General features: G+C 39.2%; 1 long non-coding RNA gene across 2 annotated transcripts; it reads right to left on the bottom strand.

Moving 5' to 3' along the window:
* Positions 1 to 13063: 13063 nt before the first annotated feature.
* Positions 13064 to 24098, bottom strand: LOC129538348 (uncharacterized). 2 transcript variants are annotated; one of them, XR_008682204.2, is made up of 4 exons: positions 22642 to 24098; positions 20760 to 21023; positions 16273 to 19008; positions 13064 to 15992 (listed from the first exon to the last, which is right to left on the bottom strand). It is a non-coding gene; the product is annotated as an uncharacterized LOC129538348 (long non-coding RNA). The 2 variants fall into 2 exon arrangements; XR_008682203.2 differs by having other exon boundaries at positions 13064 to 19008.
* Positions 24099 to 24356: the final 258 nt, after the last annotated feature.

The following is a 24356-nucleotide window of genomic DNA, read 5'->3' on the forward strand; positions in this document are numbered from 1 at the left end:
GTGATTTATATTTTGTGTAACATTTGAGCAGGGTATTATTTTGATCAATAATAAGTAATGAAAAGGAAAAGTTTATGCTATTATGTCCAATATTCTTGATGTATGAGGTGGCTTGGTGATAAACAATCTGCCTGGCAGTGCAGGAGATTTAAGAGACGTGGGTTTGAGCCCTGGGTCAGGAAGACCTCTTAGAGGAGGAAATGGCAACCCATTCCAGTATTCTTGCTTGGAAAATTCCATGGGCAGAGGAGCCTGGCGGGCCACATTCCATGGGGCCACAAAGAGTCGGACACAGCTGAGTGACACTAAGCACAAGCACAATGAGCATTATAATGTATGTACTGGACCAAATGGAATGGGGAAAAAAAATTAGGAGAATAATGGGGAAGTTCAACTGTAAACTGTGGATGTAAAATACAGAGAATATTAAATACCCCTTGAAAAAATTAATAATAAGAATGCTATCAACATGCTAATGTTTTAGAAATTCTTACAATGAATGATCTTTGAGCCTTTACAAGGAAACGTGTGCTTTAGAACTTCAGTGGTTTCCATTGGTTTAAGCGAAGAATATAGAATTCAGAATCTATCATGATTGAGTTCATTCTACAGCCAACGAGAGAAGTCACTAAAACTGCAAATAGGACCAATGCACTTGCAGTAGACCTGTGATGGTTAATTATCTTGACATTATTATGGTCATTATTATAATTGCATATCAATTGTCACTAATCGACTCAGTCAGTCTAATGAAGCAAGAATGTAACTGGGAAGCTGTCAGTCAAAGGCTTTCTCTTGGGACCCAGGCTCTTGGAAGGATCTAGAGATGGTGAGGCCATAATCATCTCAGCATTTGAAATGGCAGTACCGAGATCAGATGCAAATGTGAACAAATCAATAGGATTTCTATTATAATGGCAGGAAAGAGGTTTTGAACAAGTGAGCAATTTAAGTGTAAACAAGTGCTCTGGAGAAGGCACTTAATGTGTAGAATGACTTAATATAAAATTTATCTCACTATGTAGAATAAAGACAAAATAAACAGACTTATGCATATAAAATAAACTGCTACATGACAGAAGAAACAAATGGAGAAAGTGTGGCAGAGTTAATATGCATCATTTGAAAATTGGCAAACAAAATGGAAAATAAAACTAATTTTACCTCAATGATAAAAAAAAAAAAAAAGAAATGGCAGTACCTTCATGGGAGAACTGGAGGCTGAGTACTTCTCAAAGCACCCAGAGAAGGGAAGGGTATTAGCTTAACAGTCTCAGGATTCCCCGAACTTTAACTCAACACTTGACTCTTTACTGCTAAGACCTTCAGATACAGCTTTTATTTTCTTACAACTCAGTATTATTTTAGTAAATTTAAAACTTGTTTGTCACTCCTCTAAGATCTTACAAGACCTCACTATTACCATCATTGTGACATCTACCTGACAAGTCAGATAATGCATTTAGACTTCTCTTATGAAAGTGTCTGGGACACAGTAAACACTCAAGGCACATGAACTATTTTTTCTAACTATTATTGGCCACCATTTGTTGATTGTCTACTATAGGCCAGGCACTTCACCTCCATTTTGAAAATGAGGAAGCAGAGGATCAGAGAGTCTAAGTAACTTACCAAAGCTCACAGAGCTAGTGGTTAGAGGGATTGATGGTTCAAGATTTCTTTTTTAAAAAATATTTATTTATTTGGCTGTGTCCAGTCTTAATTGTGGCATGTGGGATCTTTCCTTGATGCGCATGGCTTAGTAGTTGGAGCAAGCAGGCTTAGTTGCTCTGCCAGCAAGTGGTGTTTCAGGTCACCGATGAGGGATCGAACCTGCACTCCATGCGTTGCAAGGCAGATTCTTATCAACTGGACCACCAGAGAAGTCCCTGGCTCAAGCTTCCTCATACACTATTTCTACTTCTGAATATTATAATCTAGTACTACTTGGCATCGGATATATCATTGTCCACATAAAAGGTAATTTGGTTTTATTCATGTACATGTTTACATAACGTTTTCATTGTTTCTAATTAACTATAAAAGATAAAATGACAGCTATTTATTATCCATTTCGGAATTATTTTGAATGACTGTGTTTCTTTCAATTTTCTACATTTTTCTATTTCAGGAAGTTTTTCTTTCTATTGAGTGTTTTGGATAAATCTTCCTTAATCGTATTTTGACTCATCATGATTATTATCCAAAAGTTAAATTGAGGCACCTGACCTGCCTCTTGAGAAACCTGTATGCAGGTCAGGAAGCAACAGTCAGAACTGGACATGGAACAACCGACTGGTTCCAAATAGGAAAAGGTGTACGTCAAGGTTGTATATTGTCACCTTGCTTATTTAACTTATATGCAGAGTACATCATGAGGAACGCTGGGCTGGAAGAAGCACAAGCTGGAATCAAGATTGCCGGGAGAAATATCAATAACCTCAGATATGCAGATGACACCACCCTTATGGCAGAAAGTGAAGAGGAACTCAAAGGCCTCTTGATGAAAGTGAAAGAGGAGAGTGAAAAGGTTGGCTTGAAGCTCAACATTCAGAAAACAGAGATCATGGCATCTGGTCCCATCACTTCATGGGAAATAGATGGAAAAACAGTGGAAACAGTGTCAGACTTTGTTTTTTTGGGCTCCAAAATCACTGCAGATGCTGATTGCAGCCATGAAATTAAAAGACGCTTGCTCCTTGGAAGGAAAGTTATGACCAACCTTGATAGTATATTAAAAAGCAGAGACATTACTTTGCCAACCAAGGTCCGTCTAGTCAAGGCAATGGTTTTTCCCGTGGTCATGTATGGATGTGAGAGTTGGACTGTGAAGAAAGCTGATCGCCGAAGAATTGATACTTTTGAACTGTGGTGTTGGAGAAGACTCTTGAGAGTCCCTTATACTGCAAGGAGATCCAACCAGTCCATTCTAAAGGAGATCAATCCTGGGTGTTCATTGGAGGGACTGATGGTAAAGCTGAAACTCCAATACTTTGGCCACCTCATGCGACGAGTTGACTCACTGGAAAAGACTCTGATGCTGGGAAAGGTTGGGGGCGGGAGGAGAAGGGGACGACGGAGAATGAGATGGCTGGATGGCATCACCGACTCTGTGGACATGAGTTTGAGTGTACTCCGGGAGTTGGTGATGGACAGGGAGGCCTGGCGTGCTGTGATTCATGGGGTCGCGGAGAGTCGGACACGACTGAGCGACTAAACTGAACTGAACTGAACTGAAATTGAGTTTAAAATGTCCCATTGTTCTTATGTTTCCAGGATAATAGTAGATATTGTTTGAGAGTTACTTTTCCTTTCAAATAATAAATCCTAAATAAGCATTTTATTTTAATAATCATTCCTTTAACAACATTTTTCTTTTACATCTGCAACTGCCACTTCTGTTTTCAGATCAACTAAAATTCTGATGCTTCCATGACTACAATGAATAATTTCACTCCAAACTGCCATATCACATTTTCTGTGTGCCATATGAGAGCTCATAGAAGGCTTCCCAAACTACATCTCCTCAAATCTGACAGAATATATCATGATGACTCTATATGTCCTTTATGAAAAAACAATTCAGATAATGAGTTCTTAGCAAACGAAGATCTGCAAATGTTCTTGCTAGGAAAAAATATTCAAAAAGGAATTTGCATCAAGATATGGAAAATGAGGCTGTGATGACCGTAGCAGTAGGTGGTGCAGGCATTCAGGCTCTCTTTCCTGCCAGCGCATGGTCCATGGTGATTTTAGGACCTTCTTTAAGGACATCCACACAGCTGTATCTCCACCACTGTTATCTAATAGTTAAAATCTCTTCAAAAACTGCCCTTCCATCCACCATTAGGCATGAGTGTGTGTGTATAGTCACGACCAACTCCTTGTGACTCTATGGACTGTAGCCCATCAAGCTTCTCTGTCCATGGGATTTCCCAGGCGAGAATACTGGAGTGGGTTTCCATTTCCTCTTCCAGAGGATCTTCCTGACCCAGGGATCGAACCCATGTCTCCTGCATTGACAGGCGGATTCTTAACCACGGAGTCTCCTGGGGATGACATAGGATGAGATGGTTAGATGGCATCACTGACTCGATGGACATGAGTTTGAGCAACCTCCAGTGTTGGACAGGGAAGTCTGGCATGCTGCAGTCCATGGGGTTGCAAAGAGTCAGACGTGATTGAGCAACTGAACTGAACTGAGCCACCTGCTGCTGCTGCCGTTGCTAAGTCACTTCAGTCGTGTCCGACTCTGTGTGACCCCATAGATGGAAGCCCACCAGGCTCCCCCGTCCCTGGGATTCTCCAGGCAAGAACACTGGAGTGGGTTGCCATTTCCTTCTCCAATGTGTGAAAGTGAAAAGTGAAAGTGAATTCGCTCAGTTGTGTCCAACCCTTAGCCATCTCATGGACTGCAGCCTACCAGGCTCCTCCATCCATGGGATTTTCTAGGCAAGAGTACTGGAGTGGCTTGCCATTGCCTTCTCCTGGGAAGCCCACAATTAGACATACCATGTTTAAAATGTAGGGCTGTTGAAAGAACACTTAGGAGTGAATGAATTTTATTAAAGGTCAATGAGTCCACCTGTCTCCTAGCTTGTGGCAGTCCCGATGAGAGGGAACAGGAAGCAGAGGGATCTTGAGTGGAAGGAGAGAAATTGGGATAAAAGACACAGTAGGAAAATTTGCAGAATTATTACTAGGGTTTTGCCCAGTTTCCTACAATAGGACTAGGGAAAATAGAAGCCATAGGCAGAGCAGAAGAGGAGGGAATTTTTGACATCACCTATGATCACAGATACCTTCACTTTACATAATTTAGATTTTTCTTTTTCTAACACACCTAACTTCTAACAAAAACATCTCTTTTCCAGGGAATTTGTTATTCAATTGATAACTATCTAAGTAAAGACTAACATTTATCTGAGAATGTTAAATATATTTAAGTTAAGATTTTTTATAGCTTGCTGTTTATTTTTCTTAAGTTATCAGAATGCCAGTCTTTAAGTGGATGGCATATCACATAAGTTTTCATGCTCCTGATTATGTTTTTAATTTATTTTGAAATAGTTGCAGATATTATAAAAAAGTTACAAAAATAATACAGAGAATTTCTGTATATTTGCAAAATATCCTAAATGTTAACATTTGTTGCTTTTTCTTTCTCTCTCCCTATCTATGTAGGTTGTATTAATATTAATAATTAATTGACATACATTATATACATACACACCATTTTGAATCATTTTGTTGACAAACCCAAGTTTATGTAACTGATATACAGTGAGGCCAAACAAACCAAAACTGCAAAGGCTGGAGCAGAGAAAAGTTTATTGCAGGGCCATGCAAGGAGGAAAACTGGGTGGGTGGCTCATACTGAAAAACCCAAACTCACTAGTGATTTTCAGGGAATGTGATATTCAGCTCTAGCACTAGCTATGTGGTCTTGTGTAAGCCATTTAAACCCTCCAAAACTCAATTTTCTCAACTGTAATATGGAATAATCACATGAAATTATTTCCAAGTTCTCTTTCAGCTTAAGTATTTTAAGATTCTAAGATCTAAAGAAAAAATAAATAGCACATTCGGAAAAAAGCAAAGATAGTAAGATATTAAAATGTGACTAGATGCAAGAGCTGCTGAGCCAAAAGGAAGATAAAGTTTGAGACATAAAGAATCATCATAATTTTTAACATTTAAAAATTCACTTTAATGAAAACTTTAATGGTATAGAAAAATGGGTAGAATATACAGTTTTGCAATATTTTGGAACAAAGAAAGTAAAATCGAGGTAGTCAGTAAACTAAATATGACTTGCAGTTACTTAATAAATATATCTTGTGCTATGATGTCCATGAGAGGCAATCACAGCTTTGTACAAAGAAAATTCCTAAATTATAGTGCATAAGTCAAAAAAAAAATTAAGTTTAAAAATCTCTATCTACTGAGAGCCAATAAGTCATAGAAAAAGAATAAAGAAAAAAATATAACTAAACAAAGTCAACAACTCTGGAACAAACTCAAACAAAGAATAAGTTGATTATTTTAAATTTAACAGGAAAAAATATTTTCATTCACTGCTTTAAAAAAAAATACAGAAAACACTACTGATCATTATTGCATTTATAACTGGCTTGAATTCAAGCAAACCAGGCTTCGATCCCAGCCCAACCAAAGGACTGTGTGATCTGACCAACCTCTTAAACAGAGCAATAATTCCTTCCTTTGTGGCTTCTTGTCAAGATTGATTGTGATAAGTCATATAAAATATATCTCTTAGTGACTGGCACGTAATAAGGGTTCAAAAAGATGTTAACTGTCACATCAACCTTTCCATCATTCATATTCAGTCTCCTGCTTTGAGGAGGAAAAACAACAGCTTGAGTGGCAGGGATAAGTGAGGATGGGTTTACCAGAAGTCTAGAGAAAGAGCAGAAAAAGTCTGACAGATACTGGGGGTGCTGCTAATCCACCTTCCTGGACTAGTTAACAGGCCCCATTTCTTCAATGCGATTCTTTGAAAGATCACCTGACTTTCTAGCAACTCCCTTTTGGTTCTGTGTTAATAGATTTTTTTTCTTACTTTCAAAAAAAGAAGTTAATTTTTAAAAGAAACATTTACTTTTCTGTAGACCTTAATTTTTAGAGACTGAACAAGAGTCAGCAGTGATGATTAGCTATTAGCCTAAACACTGCTTTGTCATGAATAATACATTCCTTTGCCTTTCTCTTGTTAGGTGAATAAATTTCCTTAAAAGGAAAACTGAAACAAGGGTTTACGGCATACTTTTTTTAGGGATTTTTCTTAGGACCTATGAAATATTGTTTAGTCAGTGTCAGAAGAGCCAGCTTATTGGAAAAGACTCTGATGCTGGGAAAGATTGAAGGAAAAAGGAGAAGGGGGCGGCCGAGAATGCGATAGATGGTTAGATAGCGTTACTGACTCAACGGACATGAACTTGAGCAAACTCTGGGAGGTTGTGAAGGACAGGGGAGGCTGGCGTGCTGCAGTCCACGGGGTCACAAAGAGTCAGACATGACTGAGTGACTGAACAACAGTATCAGAAAAAGAGTCACTCTCATTGATTAAAGCAGAGCTATCATCTACTGAACCTATGCCATGAACTGCATTCATAAAATTACATATATCCTCCTAATGAGTCTATGAAATAGGATTATTATCACATTTTACAGACAGGAGCTCAGAATCAAAATGACTAGTTTTAAGTTCACAGAGACAAAATATGAGAGACTTAGAACCCAAACCTAAATCACCATGAACTCATCCACAGAGCTTCCACTGCCCTGGCTAAAAGGGACATCTGACTGCAGAAGAGAAATGATATGAGATGCAGTTTGCAAACCTAAACCCAGGCAATATTTCATAAACAGATTTTTATTTTGAATTTCCTTGAGACTTATTTTCAGGGTACATAATCAAGGGAATGAAAATAATGAAGGGAAAGGCTTATTTTTCCATTGCCAGATTATATTTGGTCTGGGGTAAAGGTAACACATTTTATTTTCAAGGCCTTGCTGAGAAATAATACACAGTATTTTAACTATATTTTTTATAGAACAAAGAAAATGGACAACATGTTGCCTATTTAATATTCTTGGGCTATTAATCACATGTGATTGATTTAAAGTGAATTTTTAAGAGTTTCTTAAATTTATTATTTACTTTTATTTTTGGTAAAATCCAGTAACCATATTTTCTGTAAAACAACAATCTCTAGCAGTATCTTTCCTTTTGCTATAAAAAACACGCACAAAATAAAATATGCACATCAATTAGACAAGGCAAATTGTGTAGCCTCTTAGAAAGACTTGAGTTAGATTGGACCTTCTTTTGATTAATGGGCATTCTTTAAACGAATTAGCCCAGATTCTGCCCAGGAGCATAGTATGGGCATCCCAGGGGGATGCAGTCGAACAAGTCTGAATGCAGAATATCTGTCTTCATCATCAAATACTGTTCAAAAGCAATTGGTTTTGAAGCACCGTTAAGACAGGGGTCACCAACTCCAGTGCCTCCAGGAGATAGGCAGGTGATACAAATGAGTCAAGTGGGCTGGATGGAAGAAAGCATCTAAAACATTGTGGTGACAAATGGCACCTGACACTTGGCCATGGTGTCAGGGGGGTGACCTGGAGCCACGTGATCATGGCAAACTGGCCATCAAAAGGGGCAGCTGCTTTTCAGTTCTGGCAGACTGAGGCCATCTGGGAATCAAGGGCCAATGCTCTCAGATCATCTGATTTTTAAAGAGAAATTAGAATTTCAAATTTTGATGTATCATCTTCTAATCTTTATGTTGACAATTAATTTTAAAAATGCTATTTGGACCAATTTAAAAAACCACCCATGGACCACATCTGGCCAGCAGGCTACCAGTTTACAGATTTAAGCAAGTAAGATAATAGTAATAGAAATAACACCTGAAAATGATATCATAGTTTTGAATTCTCATATCCATATTAGATTTCATATACACTAAAAATACACTTAAGTTGTACTTTCCCAAAAGAAACAAAAGGATGGTATAAGCCTAGGGTTCTAGGTGAAACCATAACGTGTATTTCTCAGTATGTAAACTATACACTGTCTACTCCAGAATTAACTAAAGAGCTTATTTAAATGTGCATACTGGATTTGCATTAATTAGGTCTCAGGTGGCTTCTAGCAATCTGACTTTGTTCAAGCACCCTAATCCCCAGATGATTCTAATAGTTGTTAATGGAGTTCGTCCCTTGGAGAATTTGCAGGCTATGTGGTCATTTTACTGCCAGTCGTAACTTCTGCATCTTCCCTATTTTCCCAGGCAGAGACAGCTGTGATTTAAAGAGGGTTCGGTTTTGGATCCTTTGGATGCCTGCTTAGTTGGATGATCATAACACATCTGTGCTTTGGGGTCATTCAGTCCCATAGTTACAGGTTGATACCTCATAATGACAAATGTCTACCCCATTAGCCTGCAGTTCATGGTTGCTCAGTTTATGTCTTCATTTAGCTAATGTCTTAGTGGGTTATTTCCTCGTGGCTCCCTACTGAGTTTCAGTGTAATGTACCTGATCAGTGCCCAGTAAGTAATTTTTGATTGACTATTATAATGCATTAATTAGAACATTGTCAACGAGGCCTACCAGATCAACTGTCTGTGACTGAACTGAATAATCATTTACTTTAACCCACCAGGCATTTTAGTTAAGCCAATAATTTGACTAATTTTTAGCTCTCAGAAGATTGTTTGATGACATTTGACCAAATGAACCCATCCCCAAATGATTAATATAACTTCTGACCTTGCCTGCTCATACCTTCACGGAGTAAACATATTATTAGGAGTATGTAACTCACTATGTGCTGTCATACAGGACAAAAATAGTATCATCAAAGTGGTATTGTCACACCATTTCAGACACTGAAAACAATAGCTGTAGAAAATGCTGATAGAATGACATGTTCAATGAGCTCCACATTTTAGCGTGCCTAGGGAAAACCACAATTGAAATGTAAATTGTCATTTTGCTTCAGTGAAAAATCAACCAAAATGCAAATTTTCTTTTAAAAACATTGAGAATGGGGAAAGGTATTAAACCTGTGTTTTCTGTCTCGTGTTCACACCCTGTAAATGACAGCATCTTGGATACAGGGCACAGTTAAAAAGATTATTCATTCCTTAGCCTGGACTATAGGTAGGGACGTTTCTTTATTCCAACATTGTTAAACAAAAGAAACATTCGACCTCCAAGATAACCTTCGCCAGAAGATAAACTGATAATTCCTTGCACAAATTGCCTTTTTTTTCATCATTTCCATTCCAGTCTAGTTAATGCAACCAGTTCTGCAGTTCATAATATTCAAATATGCTACTTGGGCTCTGGACACAGTGATAGGTCTTGAATTCTCCCTTGCAAAGGTGAAGTGACATTGAATCTGTCACAGTCTCGTCTAAGTCAGCAAGATGGCACTGTATAATATCTTTAGAAATACTAAGTTAAGAAGTCCATGGGGAAGAAGGTGAAAAGAAGGTCAGCTACTGACATAAAATCAGACTTCAGATGTGATGACCTTTCATCAGAGGCTTTGTAGCCTGCAAGTCAGCATAACATTATTGAATCCACCTCCTAGCTGAAGCCAGATACGTTGATAAAGACAGCCCAACCTGCACACTAATAGAGAAGCCATCAGCATTACCTCACAAATGAGACACCCAAAGCAGTTCTTTTTGTAAAACAAACAAAACTTAAAGCTATAAATGCCCACTTTTATTTTTACTTCCTTCACTTCAAAGTGTCGACTTTTATTTTAATGTCTGAAGAACCCATGAATGTATTACAACTTAGAGAAAGATAAGAATTAGCCTTTGGTAGCCAGAGTCTTGAAAGTTACACTTTGAAGAATTCCTGGAAAATTCAGTCTTCCAACTGACAAGCAACTGGACTAATAATAACAATAAGCACTTTAGTTTTGCTAGAGACAAATCTAGTGACAACTCTTCAAATAACCCTTTTCCTCCATCAAAAAGAATTAATGAAGTGGAATAGAGATCGCAAGTTTTAATTTTTACTTTTGCCTCATGTCATGTAAGTAGAGTTTATGGTCTTTAGAATCAATTGACCTTGATACACTTCAATTAATACAATATAAAAATTCCCCAAAGATTTCTACGTTACCTAGAGGAATTAAACAGTAAAATATTCAATGCATTTTTAAAGCTCAGATGAAATGTTTCAGTTCAGTTCAGCTCAGTCACTCAGTCGTGAGTGACTCTTTGTGACCCCATGAATCACAGCACGCCTGGCCTCCCTGTCCATCAACAACTCCCGGAGTTCACTCAGACTCATGTCCATCGAGTCGGTGATGCCATCCAGCCATCTCATTCTCTGTCATCCTCTTCTCCTCCTGCCCCCAATCCCTCCCAGTATCAGAGTCTTTTCCAGTGAGTCAACTCTTTGCATGAGGTGGCCAAAGTATTGGAGTTTCAGCTTTAGCATCAGTCCTTCCAATGAACCTCCAGGACTGATCTCCTTTAGAATGGACTGGTTGGATCGCCTTGCAGTCCAAGGGGCTCTCAAGATGAAATGTTTAGTAACTGTATTATCTGATGTGCTGATCCTTATTTTAGAAAAGAATGTCCAAACTAGATGCAAAGAAGGATTCCAAAAGCAGATTCTAGGAAATTGCTCATAACACACCATTATTTTGAGTTATAAAAATAATCTTCACCATGCTTATTGCAGAAATTAGCTTATATAATTACTGATGAGAAATTTCATGACAAAAACCAATGTTACTTACCAACAATTTGAATTAATAATGAATAAAGATTAAGAGAAGAAAAATTAATTAGGTTAGAGTTTGAGCAAAGAAAAGAACTTCAAGCCAGTTTTCCTTAAAACTGATCCAATGAGTACACTTTAAAAAATGGCATTGGGAGGGACATCCCCCGTGGGCCCAAAGCAGTCTCTGAAAATTGTGTCTTAGTGTCCAGCTGGTATACAGATCTGTCTTCTGACGTTGGGCAGTTTCTGTAGCTAATCATATGAGCAGTCAAATAGATCAAGGAGCACAGAGTGACTGCCAGAAACTGCCCACTCCCTGGAGGATGGCAAGGATGCCCACCTGGAGGGTGGCTTTTTTGCTGCTTGTGAGGCCTGTAGCCCTGGACTCCTCTCTATATTCTATGCAAAATTTGTATCAGCCAACTAAGTCACCCTTGTGGGCTTGAGGGATTGCGAACTGGCACAAACATGCTGACTTCCAGCTACTACTTTTTCTGTGCATAATATAGTCTTCCATTTCTTTAAAAAAAAAAAAAATTGTAAAAAGTAGTCAGACGTCCCGCCACCCTCCCAACTGCTAAGGATCAAAATCCCAGTCATCTTTGACTTCTGTCTTACAACTGTTCCAAACAGCTGGCTGTTTTCAAAGTCCAGTATCCCCACCTCTGAGTTGTTTCTCTTTTTTTCCCCCACATATGTTCCTTCCTCCTCATTTCTATCACCATGAACCTAACCCAGGCCCTCATTATCTCATTTGATCTTTTGAAACAGGTTTCTATCTAACCTACCTTGCCCAAGATTTCCATTTTATTCTGTTTTCAGATCTGCTCATGTTAATTCCCCTGTTTATCATAAGTACTCCTTATTATTTGCCAAGTAATTCCAAACTTTTTGATCTGCATTCCAAGTCAGCCGTGTGGGCCCTCGAGGTTAATGTAAAAGCATTCAGTTCTACAATGGGGTACTGAGTGCTTGCTATGAGTGATTCTCAAATGAAGAGGAACCTCTTCTCCTCAAAGAGTTTATAGTCCCTGCTTCTCAAAATGGAACTGTGATGATTATGAGGTGATTAATCCCTTACATGCATGATCTCATTTATAGACAGGCGGTGTATTCCTTTTCTTCCAGTCCACAAAGAATGCCTGCTTTTCTTCATGACTTTCCCACCATTGTTCAAATAGTTATCCATGCCTGGAATGCTCTCTTAAGCCATCTTTATTCAACACATATTTGTCTGGAAATATATTTAACTTGTGCCTTCCCAGGTAGTGGCTAGTGGTAAAGAACCCACCTGCCAATGCAGGAGATGTAAGAGATGTGGGTTCGATCCCTAGGCTGGGAAGATCCCCTGGAGATCTTCAGTATTCTTGCCCAGAGAATCTCATGGACAGAGGAGCCTGGTGGACTATGGTCCACAGTGTCGCAAAGAGTTAGACATGACTGAAGCACACATGCATGCCTATTTAACGTATGTAACTTGTGATACTTAAGAAAAATAAAGTAAGTTAAGGTGAGAGTAGACCTAGCAAACTCTTACCCCTTCTTGAAGGATAAAAGTTCTATGATCCTCACCACTATATGGTAGGCCCCGTTCTGCAAGGGATGAGGGATTAAAGATGAGACAGATGACTGCTGGGAGTAATCCCATTCAAAATACATAGCTAAGACAACAATAATGATGGTGACTAAGATTTATAAAGCATTGATAATATAGGAACTATCTGTTTAAAATCTCACAATGGCCCAATGAGATAACCATTATTATTCCCATGTTTTTAATACTTGAGACATGAGGCAGGTTAGATAAATTATCAACATTTACAATGATGGTAAACGGCAGAGCCAATTGAACAAGACAATTCAGTTCTAAGGAAGGCTTAATTGTCTTCTATGAATTAATCCACAGAGGATCAGGGTGCTCTTGGCACCTGATGAAGAAAGTGAATGCTGTGTAAATGCCTAGTAAATTTCCATGTTGATTACCTCTCTGCCTCCAACCTTTTCTAAGTCCATCCTCCAAAACTACAGAGTGATCTAACTACAAAGTCCAACTTTGTCATTACCCTGATTAAATAATTTAATGGCTCCAAGGCAATGGCACCCCTCTCCAGTACTCTTGCCTGGAAAATCCCATGGACGGAGGAGCCTGGTAGACTGCAGTCCATGGGGTCTCGAAGAGTTGGGACACGACTGAGCAACTTCACTTTCACTTTCATGCATTGGAGAAGGAAATGGCAACCCACTCCAGTGTACTTGCCTGGAGAATCCCAGGGATGGCAGAGCCTGGTAGGAGGCCGTCTATGGAGTCACACAGAGTTGGACACGACTGAAGTGATTTTGCAGCAGCAACTGCCGGATAAACTATTATCATTCATTGCTCTCTAGTGAAATTCACAAAGTTTACCTTAACTCTCAGTTTAAGAAAACCTCTACCCCAAATCTAAGCACAAGGGTAAGCTTATTCTACTTTGTTTTATTAGTCATTATGAAGAAATCCTTCAGTTCAGTTCAGTTCAGTTTAGTTCAGTCGCTCAGTTGTGTCCAACTCTTTGCGACCCCATGAATCACAGCACGCCAGGCCTCCCTGTCCATCACCAACTCCCGGAGTTCACTCAAACTCATGTCCATAGAGTCAGTGATGCCATCCAGCCATCTCATTCTCTGTCGTCCCCTTCTTCTCCCGCCCCCAATCCTTCCCAGCATCAGAGTCTTTTCCAGTGAGTCAACTCGTCGCATGAGGTGGCCAAAGTATTTCAGTTTCAGTTTTAGCATCAGTCCTTCCAATGAACACCCAGGACTGATCTCCTTTAGAATGGACTGGTTGGATCTCCTTGCAATCCAAGGGACTTTCAAGAGTCTTCTCCAGCACCACAGTTCAAAAGCATCAATTCTTCGGTGATCAGCTTTCTTCACAGTCCAACTCTCACATCCATGCATGACCTCTGGAAAAACCATAGCCTTGACTAGACGGACCTTTGTTGGCAAAGTAATGTCTCTGCTTTTTAATATACTATCTAGGTTGGTCATAACTTTCCTTCCAAGGAGTAAGCGTCTTTTAATTTCATGGTTGCAATCAGCATCCGCAGTGATTTTGGAGCCCAAAAAATAAAGTCTGACACTGTTTCCACTGTTTTCCCATCTATTTCCCATGAAGTGATGGGACCAGATGCCATGATCTTTGTTTTCTGAATGTTGAGCTTCAGGCCAACCTTTTCACTCTCCTCTTTCACTTTCATCAAGAGGCTTCTTAGTTCCTCTTCACTTTCTGCCATAAGGGTGGTGTCATCTGCATATCTGAGGTTATTGATATTTCTCCCAGCAATCTTGATTCCAGCTTGTGCTTCTTCTAGCCCAGTGTTCCTCATGATGTACTTTACTAGATGTCATTGATAGACCGTCTACAAGGAAGTTCAGTTTTTTATCCACAGAAATCTGTCCTTGGGTGTATTACAGGAAAGTCAGGAGCAACTCATGGAGGCAAAGGGGTAGAATGGTTAAAGATAAAGCTCTGGAGCCAGGGTTTGGAATCATGGCACTTTGAATTAAGATTCTTTGAGCCTTATTTGCAGCAATGTCAAGTGCAATTTGAGAAACACATTTTTCTTATAGGGTTGCTGTGAGGACTGAATGAGAAAACATATTATAGGGCTTAAAACAATGGCTATATAGAAATTCTGAAGCAAGTGATAACCATTACAAGTTATTAAAGTTCTCCTTGTTCTACACTTGTTATATTAAACATCATGGTTTAATTCCAGTAGTAATACAAGAATGTAGTTGAAAAAACAAACAAGCACTGTAAGAGAACATGGGAAAACAGAGTCCCTTTCCCAGAGAAAACCACTGTTAAGATTTGTTTGCCCTTCGAGAGTTTCTCTATGTATAAACATATACCTGAGATTTTTAAAAAACACAAATGAGAGCATTTATAATACAGTTTTGTACCCTGACTTTTTTTCCTGTGAGAATTGTTTCACAGTGATACAAATAAATTTCCTAAATTATCTTTAATGGCTATGCAGTATTTCAACATGTAAATATGGAATAACTTATTTAATAAGTTCACTATTGATGGACATGTATGTTGTTTTCAGTCACTTTCTATGACAAGACAAATTTCAATGAATATCCATGAATGATTATTTCCATAGAATTCACTCCTGTAAGTGGAATTGCTGGATCAAATGGCATATACATTCAAAATTTGTATAGCTCTTGTTCAACTGCCTTCTGAAGAGCTGAAAGATTAATATACTCTTATTCAGTTCTAGTACAGAGAAGTTATTTAAATACATTCCTTATAAACCACTTCCATTTTCTTAAGCTCATTTCCTCACTGTCCCAGAAAATCCCAAGTTACATTCCTTCTTCCTTGCTATAAACTTGTTTTGCTTCTAGCCTAGAATTACGTTTCTTCTCATTTATCCATCTCATCCTACATACCTGCAGTAGTAGGACACACTCGGTTGCAAGTAACAAAGCTCAAATGAATCCAGCTTATGGAAAGTAAAAGGGGAGAAGAGGAAAACTACTGAAAGGATTCTAGGTAGTTCACAGAACTGAAGGACAAGCTGCAAGTTCCCAGGGCAGTTCCAGAAACAGAAGACTGGAGCCTTCACACACTCCTCTAATTATCCATCCTCAACTTCATGTATCTCTGAATGACTTCATTCTCTTCTACGGTAGACGGGTGAGGCCCATAACTGTCAAAAAAATGTGAAAATTTAAATAAAAGGCTGCACATCATAAACATGAAACTTCAAAAGATGTTTTGCACTGGTAATTTCTGGTTCTGTTGACTTCTGGTGTCTTCTTGTCTTTCATTATATAGAATTCGATGAAGTTTAGAAAACACTGACACAATGTCCAGAAAAATAACTTCTCCCAAATATCAGAGAATCAAGATTCCACTTTTCTTCGTTACAATAATGTCCTTTAAGTGAAAGCTGTCCAGCAACTATTTCAGGAACATCTTTTCCCCACCTGCATGACTAGAATATGTTGGTCGTGCCTCTTCCTCACGCTCTCCGTGGTCCTGAACCATCTGGTGGTGCTTCATTTTAGAGTCAGTTGAAATGTGATAGGAAGGGAATTAGGGAAAAGAGAAATTGAAAAGGCTGTTAGGGAGACAGAAAAGATTTTTGTAAATTTTATTGCCAATAAATAAATCACAATTAACCCTGGCCAAACTGAAAGAGAATAAGCAATTTTGGTGGGAAGCATTGCAATCTGTGCAAATATTCATATGCACAAGCAAGATTGCATGGTGATATTGTCACCGGGCTTATTTAACTTAAATGCAGAGTACATCATAAGAAACGCTGGTATGGATGAAGCACAAGCTGGAATCAAGATTGCTGGGAGAAATATCAACAACTTCAGATATGTAGATGACACCACCCTTATGGCAGAAAGTGAAGAAGAACTCAAAAGCCTCTTGATAAAAGTGAAAGAGGAGAGTGAAAAAGGTGGCTTAAAACTCAATATTCAGAAAACAAAGATCATGGCATCTGGTTCCATCCACTTCATGGGAAATAGATGGAGAAACAGAGGAAACAGTGGCTGACTTTATTTTTGGGGGGGGGCTCCAAAATCACTGAAGATGGTGACTGAAGCCATGAAATTAAAAGATGCTTGCTCCTTGGAAGAAAAGTTATGACCAACCTAGACAGCATATTAAAAAGCAGAGATTGTCTAGTCAAGGCTATGGTTTTTCCAGTAGTCATGTATGGATGTGAGAGTTAGACTATAAAGAAAGTTGAGCACTGAAGAATTGATGCTTTTAAACTGTGGTATTGGAGAAGACTCCTGAGAGTCCCTTGGACTACAAGGAGATCCAACCAGTCAATCGTAAAGGAAATCAGTCCTGAACATTCATTGGAAGAACTGCTGTTGAAGTTGAAACTCCAGTACTTTGGGTACCTGATGTGAAGAGCTGACTCATTTGAAAAGACTCTGATGCTGGGAAAGTTTGAAGGCAGGAGGAGAAGGGGACAACAGAGGATGAGATGGTTGGATGGTATCACCAACTCAACGGGCATGAGTTTGAGTAAGCTCTGGGAGTTGGTGATGGACAGGGAGGCCTGGTATGCTTCGGTCCATGGGGTCGCAGAGTCAGACACGACTGAGTGACTAAACTGAACTGAACAGGCAAGATCTCTGATGCAAGTGGGCAGATCATCACTGAGCAAGGGTGAGATGGCTCAACTGCCATTCTCAGTTGACCCAAAACAAATTATACATGGGTTTTCTTGATTTTTTTACTTTTATATCATGATGAGAAAATTGCAGAACTGAAACAATAGTAAAGTCTTCCAATTCACAGATATATGTGTTTAAGTATATTTAGTAATTCTCTAAATATTCAAGAGTTATGGATTTTACTCACTGGTAAATTGTGTGTCCACCAATGATATAAAGGGCTTCCCTTGTGGCTTAACTGGTAAAGAATCCACCTTCAATGGGGGAGACCTGGGTTTGATCCCTGGGTTGGAAAGATCCCCAGGAGAAGGAAATGGCTACCCACTCCAGTATTCTGGCCTGGAGAATTCCATGGACTGCGTAGTCTGTGGGGTCACAAAGAGTGGGACCCAACTGAGCGACTTTCACCAGTGATATAATCATTTCAGTTTTACATAATTATATTGTTGGGTATTGATTAATTTTACATAAGATTTTGTTTCTTATTTTTCCAGTTTAACATGAAATGCTGATGTTGATATTTGTCCTCTGAACATGCTAAATTATTTTCCATTAATCTTTAAAAGTAATTCAACCTTTTGGCTGGAACTGCCTTCTTCCAGCAATTCACCAAAATGACCAGCACGAAGGGAAAGAGGAGGGCACCCTTCACATGTTCTCTAGGACTTTTGGAGAACTTGGAATTGTTCCTTTGGCTGCTGCTTCTGCTACTGCTACTAAGTCACTTCAGTCATGTCCGACTCTGTGTGACCCCATAGACGGCAGCCCACCAGGCTCCCCTGTCCCTGGGATTCTCCAGGTAAGAATACTAGAGTGGGTTGCCATTTCCTTCTCCAATGTGTGAAAGTGAAGTCGCTCAGTCCTGTCTGACTCTTCGTGACCCCATGGACTGCAGCCTACCAGGCTCCTCCGTCCATGGGATTTTCTAGGCAAGAGTACTGGAGTGGCTTACCATTGCCTTCTCCTTTGGCTACATACATGCAAATCTATAAGAAGGGTGATATGGTAGATATCAAGAGAATGGGTAATGTTCAGAAAGGAATGCCCCAGAAATGTTATCATGGCAAAACTGGGAGAGTCTATATTACCCAGCATGCTGCTGGCATCACTGTAAACAAACAAGTTAAAGGCAAGGTTCTGGTCAATAGAATTAATGTGTGTATCAAGCATATTAAGCCCTCCAAGAGCCGAGATAGTTTCCTGAAATGTGTGAAGGAAAATGATCAGTAAAAGAAGGGGCTTGGGTTCAGCTGAAGCAAGTTTCCTCCACCCAGAGAAGTACACTTTGTGAGGATCAATGTTAAGGAGTTAAAAACAGTTCTAACAGTTGAACTGCTGGAGCCCATTCTCTATAAATTCATGGTATGATGGGTGTAAAAATAAAGACCTGGACTGTATAAATGTTTCTCTTAATTGAGGAGAGGTGTTATGTCCTCTCCCCAAGGAAATACTTAAAGCACATTGTAATTGTGTCCAAATTCAGTGGGTGCCGTCTTCTCACATTTAGTTATTTTCTTCCTGAAAGATATAAAACAGTTTGTTGGTTGGTATGTTCTGTTGGTTAATAAATTGTCAGATAGTATTTATATAAAAAAGTAATTCAAGATAAAGAGGAAAGCTGTTATTTGTTACTGGGAAAATTTTAAATCAGTAAAGTTTAATAAATCTAGAAGTAGATTTCTAGAAGTAAACTGTCATCTGAAACTATTTTTTAAAAGGATAGGTAAAAATGAGGACATATTATTTTGGAAATCTTTTCTATAAATTTCTCTATCCCTCTCTCTTCCCCTCTCCCCTCTCTCAAAACTTTAAGAAATGTCTAGAAGTTTACATTACAGGCACCAGAAGGTTAACAGTCAAACTTTTCACAGTGTAAGTCATGACACCTGAATGTGCTTGGAAATTAATTTAGTAGATCTTATCAAGCTTTGGAGAAGGAAAAGGCAACCCACTCCAGTGTGCTTGCCTGGAGAATCCCAGGGATGGGGGAGCCTGGTGGGCTTCCGTCTATGGGGTCGCACAGAGTTGGGCACGACTGACGCGACTTAGCAGTAGCAGCAGCAAGCTTTGGAAGAAAAAGAGCCATGGGAGCAAGAGATGGGGACAGAAAGAAATTAGAATGATCTGAGTGCATTACAAAGAGTAAGAATAAGTTTGTTTTGGTTAAGCGTACCCGTGGACAGGGCTTGAGGTACATGATTTGTAAATGTATTTTTGCTGTAAAGTGAAAAGTGAAAGTCGCTCAGCCATGTTCGACTCTGCGACCTCACAGGCTACACAGTCCATGGACTTCTCCAGGCCAGAATACGGGAGTGGGTAGCCTTTCCCTTCTCCAGGGGATCCTCCCAACCTAGGGATCAAACCCAGGTCTCCCACATTGCAGGCAAGTTCTTTACCAGTTGAACCACAAGGGAAGTCCTTTTTTCTTTTTTTGCTCTGGGTCATGATCAAAAGTTTTTAAGAAATATGGTAGAGTATTTCTGAATAAAACTGTTGACAGAATGTAGCAATTACTGGAGTTCAATCCATAGGAGTTTCATAATATCCTCATTTAAAATACACAGTCTAGATGCAGGCTAATGAGTAGTGTTCAAATCTTAGCACACATAAAATTCCTGGGAGTAGGGGTAGGAAATGGGGAAGGGCACGTGGACCTACAGAACATCCAATTTTGTGACCCTGTGGGGAGAGGGCTAGCGGGGGGTAGTTAGGGAATATGTAAGCTTTGAGTTTAACAAGCACCCAGGTGATTCTGATGTGGGTGGTCCTCTGCCCATCTGAAGAGCCACATCCTGCAACACCGCTGGTAGCTATGTAATTACCCTGGTGGCTCAGAGGATAAAGCATCTGCCTGCAATGCAGGAGACCCGGGTTCGAGCCCTGTGTCGGGAAGATCCCCTGAAGGAGGAAATAGCAACCCACTCCAGTATTCCACGGACAGAGGAGCCTGGTGGGCTACAGTCCACAGGGTCGCAAAGAGTCGGACGTGACTGAGTGACTTCACTTTCACTTGAGTTCAGATTAACTCCTATCTTCCTAATCCACACATAGCAAATATGTCTAAACTTCTAATCAGCTGGTTTTTGTTTTTTAAAATGAAGGACCTGAAGTCATGAGCCCCAATTTGAAGTTTGAGGAACTATTTTTAAAAAAGAGAGAGAGAAGAAAAAAAGATGGTTTTTAATCTTGCATTTAAGGAGAGAGTGTGAGAAAAGTGAGGGTCATGTGGATCCAGCAATTCTTTGTTAGTAAAACCTATTAGTTTTTACCTCTAGAGTCCTGGGTACGTGGATGTTAAGTCACTTCAGTGGTGTCTGACTCTTTGCGACCCTGTGAACTGTAGCCTGCCAGGCTCCTCTGTCCCTGGGATTCTCCAGGCAAGAATACTGGAGTGGGTTGCCAAGCCCTCTTCCAGGAGATCTTCCTGAACCAGGGATCAAACCCCGTGTCTCTTATGTCTGCTGCACTGGCAGGTGGGTTCTTTACCCTAGTCACCTAACAGAGGCATTGAAAATTCATCACTGCTTCAATTTCTGTTAAGAAACAAATATTATTTTGAAGACATTTTTTAGTTATCATGTTTTATGCTGAGTACACTGCACCAAAAAACAAACAAAAAAATCACAACAACTTTAAGGTGAAAGATAAGGCAAAATCAACAAGAAGTGTTATAAAGTTTACAAACCCTTCTAGGCATGTACTTTTTTTGCATAAAACATATGTCTCTTTAAATACAAGAAACAGCTGAGGATTCTCTCTTTAGATTAACTAACTTATCAACAGATTTGATGGCACTATCTAAGATGACAAATTGCCAGACCTCAATCCTCACCAAAGAATGCAAACGAAAATGAAAACATATCTTTTGGATAAGTGTCAGTTATTAAGGACTAACCTAAAAAAAATCACCAATTGGTAAAATTTGTGAAATGGAAAAATTAAACAGTGGCATAAAGTTTTCACCTCCTCCCTTTTCTTCAACCTCATCCATCTACTTATTTCTGGCTTAGTGCTCAGTCATGTCCGACTTTGTGACCCCACCAATCTTCTCTGTTCACAGGAGTTTTCAGGCAAGAATACTGGAGTGGGTTACCATTTCCTTCTCCAGGGCAGCTTCCTGATGCAGGGATCGAACCCTTGTCTCCTGTGTTGGCAGGCGAATTCTTTACCACTGAGCAAAGCCCCTTATCTCTGGTTTAATTTATATCAAAACCAAAAAACGTCTTAAATTGTCTTTTGAAAGTATTAGTGTCTTTCTGAAATCCTGTTTCCAAAGTATTTAATTTTCCTGTGTGCCTAAACCAGTGATTCTCAAATTTTACTGTAAGTAACATTCTCTGTGGGGCTTCCTCGATGGCTCAGGGGTAAAGAATGTGTCTGCAGTGCAGGAGACTCAGGTTCGATCCCTGAGTGGGTAAGGTCCCCTGGAGGAGGAAATGGCAACTTACTTCAGTAATCTTGCCTGAAAAATCCCATGGACAGAGGAGCCTGGTGAGCTACAGTCCCGTCGTCACAAAGAGCTGGATCATCACTCACAGTGCATTTATAATCACACTTTGGAAAACACTAACACAAATGTTTGAGACAGAATTAACTCTTCCCACTTGTCAGAGAGATTTGATACTTGGGATTGAAAAGAGAGAAACCTCCATGCTGTATTGTCCTAGTTAAGTAGATTTTTTTTTTTTTATTGCTGTTGTTCTTGGTATGCATACAATCCTAAAATATAAGTATCTTGCTTGACTTTCACAGCATCATATTACTGTGCCTTTAACGGAACCATCAGTCACCTAGAACTTCACTACTGAAAGTGCACTGCCCACATCTACCCTCTAGCAGAATCAGCATTACTGGGAGTATGTAAAAAATGCAGACTTCACCCTGCCCTAGACCTTCTAAATCAGAACCTGCATTTTAACAAGATCCTCAGGTTTGAGATGCATTGATCTTGCACATTTTGCAGCTAAATGTGACTTTTCAGCTCACTATTTTAATTTCACTATTTCACATTTTTAATCTAAAAGGATGAAAGATATTAATTACAAGAGAAAATAAGGTTATTAAGGAGAGAGACAACTGAAGGGCCCCAAGCTGACTCTGTGACTTATGACTTTTAAAATCAGAAGGCAGTTGGTTTTTATGGAATCTCACCTGAGATCATGGTGCTCTGTAGATCACAGAGGCCTGAGACCCCAGTGCCCTGAACCGTATTCGTTTGTCTCTCTTCACTGTAAGCTTCTCGTGGGCAGGATCCTCTTAGGGTATTTAAATCTTCCGTGGCCAGCCTAACGCCCAACCCAAGGAGGTGCTCAAAATGCCTGAATGGGAAAAAAAAAATTGCCAATCACTTATGAATTATATTCACCCTTCAGGTTCAAGCTTAAGGTTCCTTTCCTGCAAAATATTTCTTTAGTTATTTTACCTAGCATAATCTCCACCTTCTCTAAGTAAATACCACTTATTTGACATTTAATGCTAGTGGTAAATAACCCACCTGCCAATGTAGGAGATGGAAGAAATGAAGGTTTAGTCCCTGGGTTGGGAACTTCCCCTGAAGGATGACATGGCAACCCATTCTAGTATTCTTGCCTGGAGAATCCCATGGACAGAGGACCCTGGTAGGTTACAGTCCATAGGTCCCAAAGAGTCAGACACGACTGAAGTGACTTAGCATGCTCATGCATGCACACGCGCGCGCGCACATACACACACACTTTAGTTATCAATTATCTTTATTTTATGTCTCTTATTAGCCCACCAAAACTGTAAAAATCTGCTTCTTCTTATACTTTTCATACTGTCTTGCAGAGTAGGCATTCAAATATTGTTTACTACTGAAAGCAATCTTAAAATTTAAAAAAACCACTAAAGTTAGAAAATCTACACAATTTTATTTTCCTCCAGGCATCATTCTAAATTGTCCAAACTAATTCTAGAGTTGGTAATATTCAAACAGCTCCTCCAGTTGTGATCTATTTCACTGAAGTAAAGCATCACTTTGATATAAGAAATTCTCATTTCAGTTATTTTTGCCAGTAACTTATACTTCTGTATGTCGTGGGTTCGATCCCTGGGTTAGGAAGATCCGCTGGAGGAGGAAATGGCAACCCACTTCAGTATGTTTGCTTGGGAAATTCCATAGATGGAGGAGCCTGGCTGGCTAGAGTCCATGGGGTCGCATGTCTCTCAGACATAACTGAGAGACTAATCCTGTCACACTTTAGCCTGTTATGCAAGTGTCCTATAGATGGCAGCATTGAGCAATAGATTAGTATTTGGTAAGGATGCTGTTTTGTTTTCTGGGAATTTTCAGTTGGGAGTCAATTTTTCATACAGTGTATTTCATTATAGTACACCAAAAGACTAATTTAACATAGGCTGGCAGGATAATACTTGTACCTGCTCAAAATTATTTCAGTTAGTTTCCACAAAAGCATCCTTTCTATTCTGTATATAAACCATATATGCATTTCCGGAGTTAGCGCAACCCATTAACAAAAGAAAAAAGTAAAGAAATATGAATTACTACAGTATAATTTTAATTAACTATTAAACACCTTTAACATTGGTAGTAAAACATCAGCAAGTCGGAAGAAAGGACAAGAACATCTTACCATCAGTGATTATCTATGATGGGAAATCCATTGATTTGAAAAAAAGAGTCAACAATCTGACTTATTTCATGATTTCTAATGAATATATTAGCCACTGAAGTTGTGCTTTTAAAGTAGAGATCCTTTCTCACAGTTTTTTTAAAAAAGCTTTTATAATAAAAAAAAAACATTTTTATATGATCAAAATTCTAACCTTTCTGTGAAGATTTTTCTAAAATATTTGCAAATTAAGTTTATCTTTCAGACCTCTCT

Source organism: Moschus berezovskii, chromosome 2 (genome assembly GCF_049115385.1).
Source record: "Moschus berezovskii isolate FMDL1 chromosome 2, NW_MosBer_1.0, whole genome shotgun sequence".
NCBI classification, from domain to species: domain Eukaryota; kingdom Metazoa; phylum Chordata; class Mammalia; order Artiodactyla; family Moschidae; genus Moschus; species Moschus berezovskii.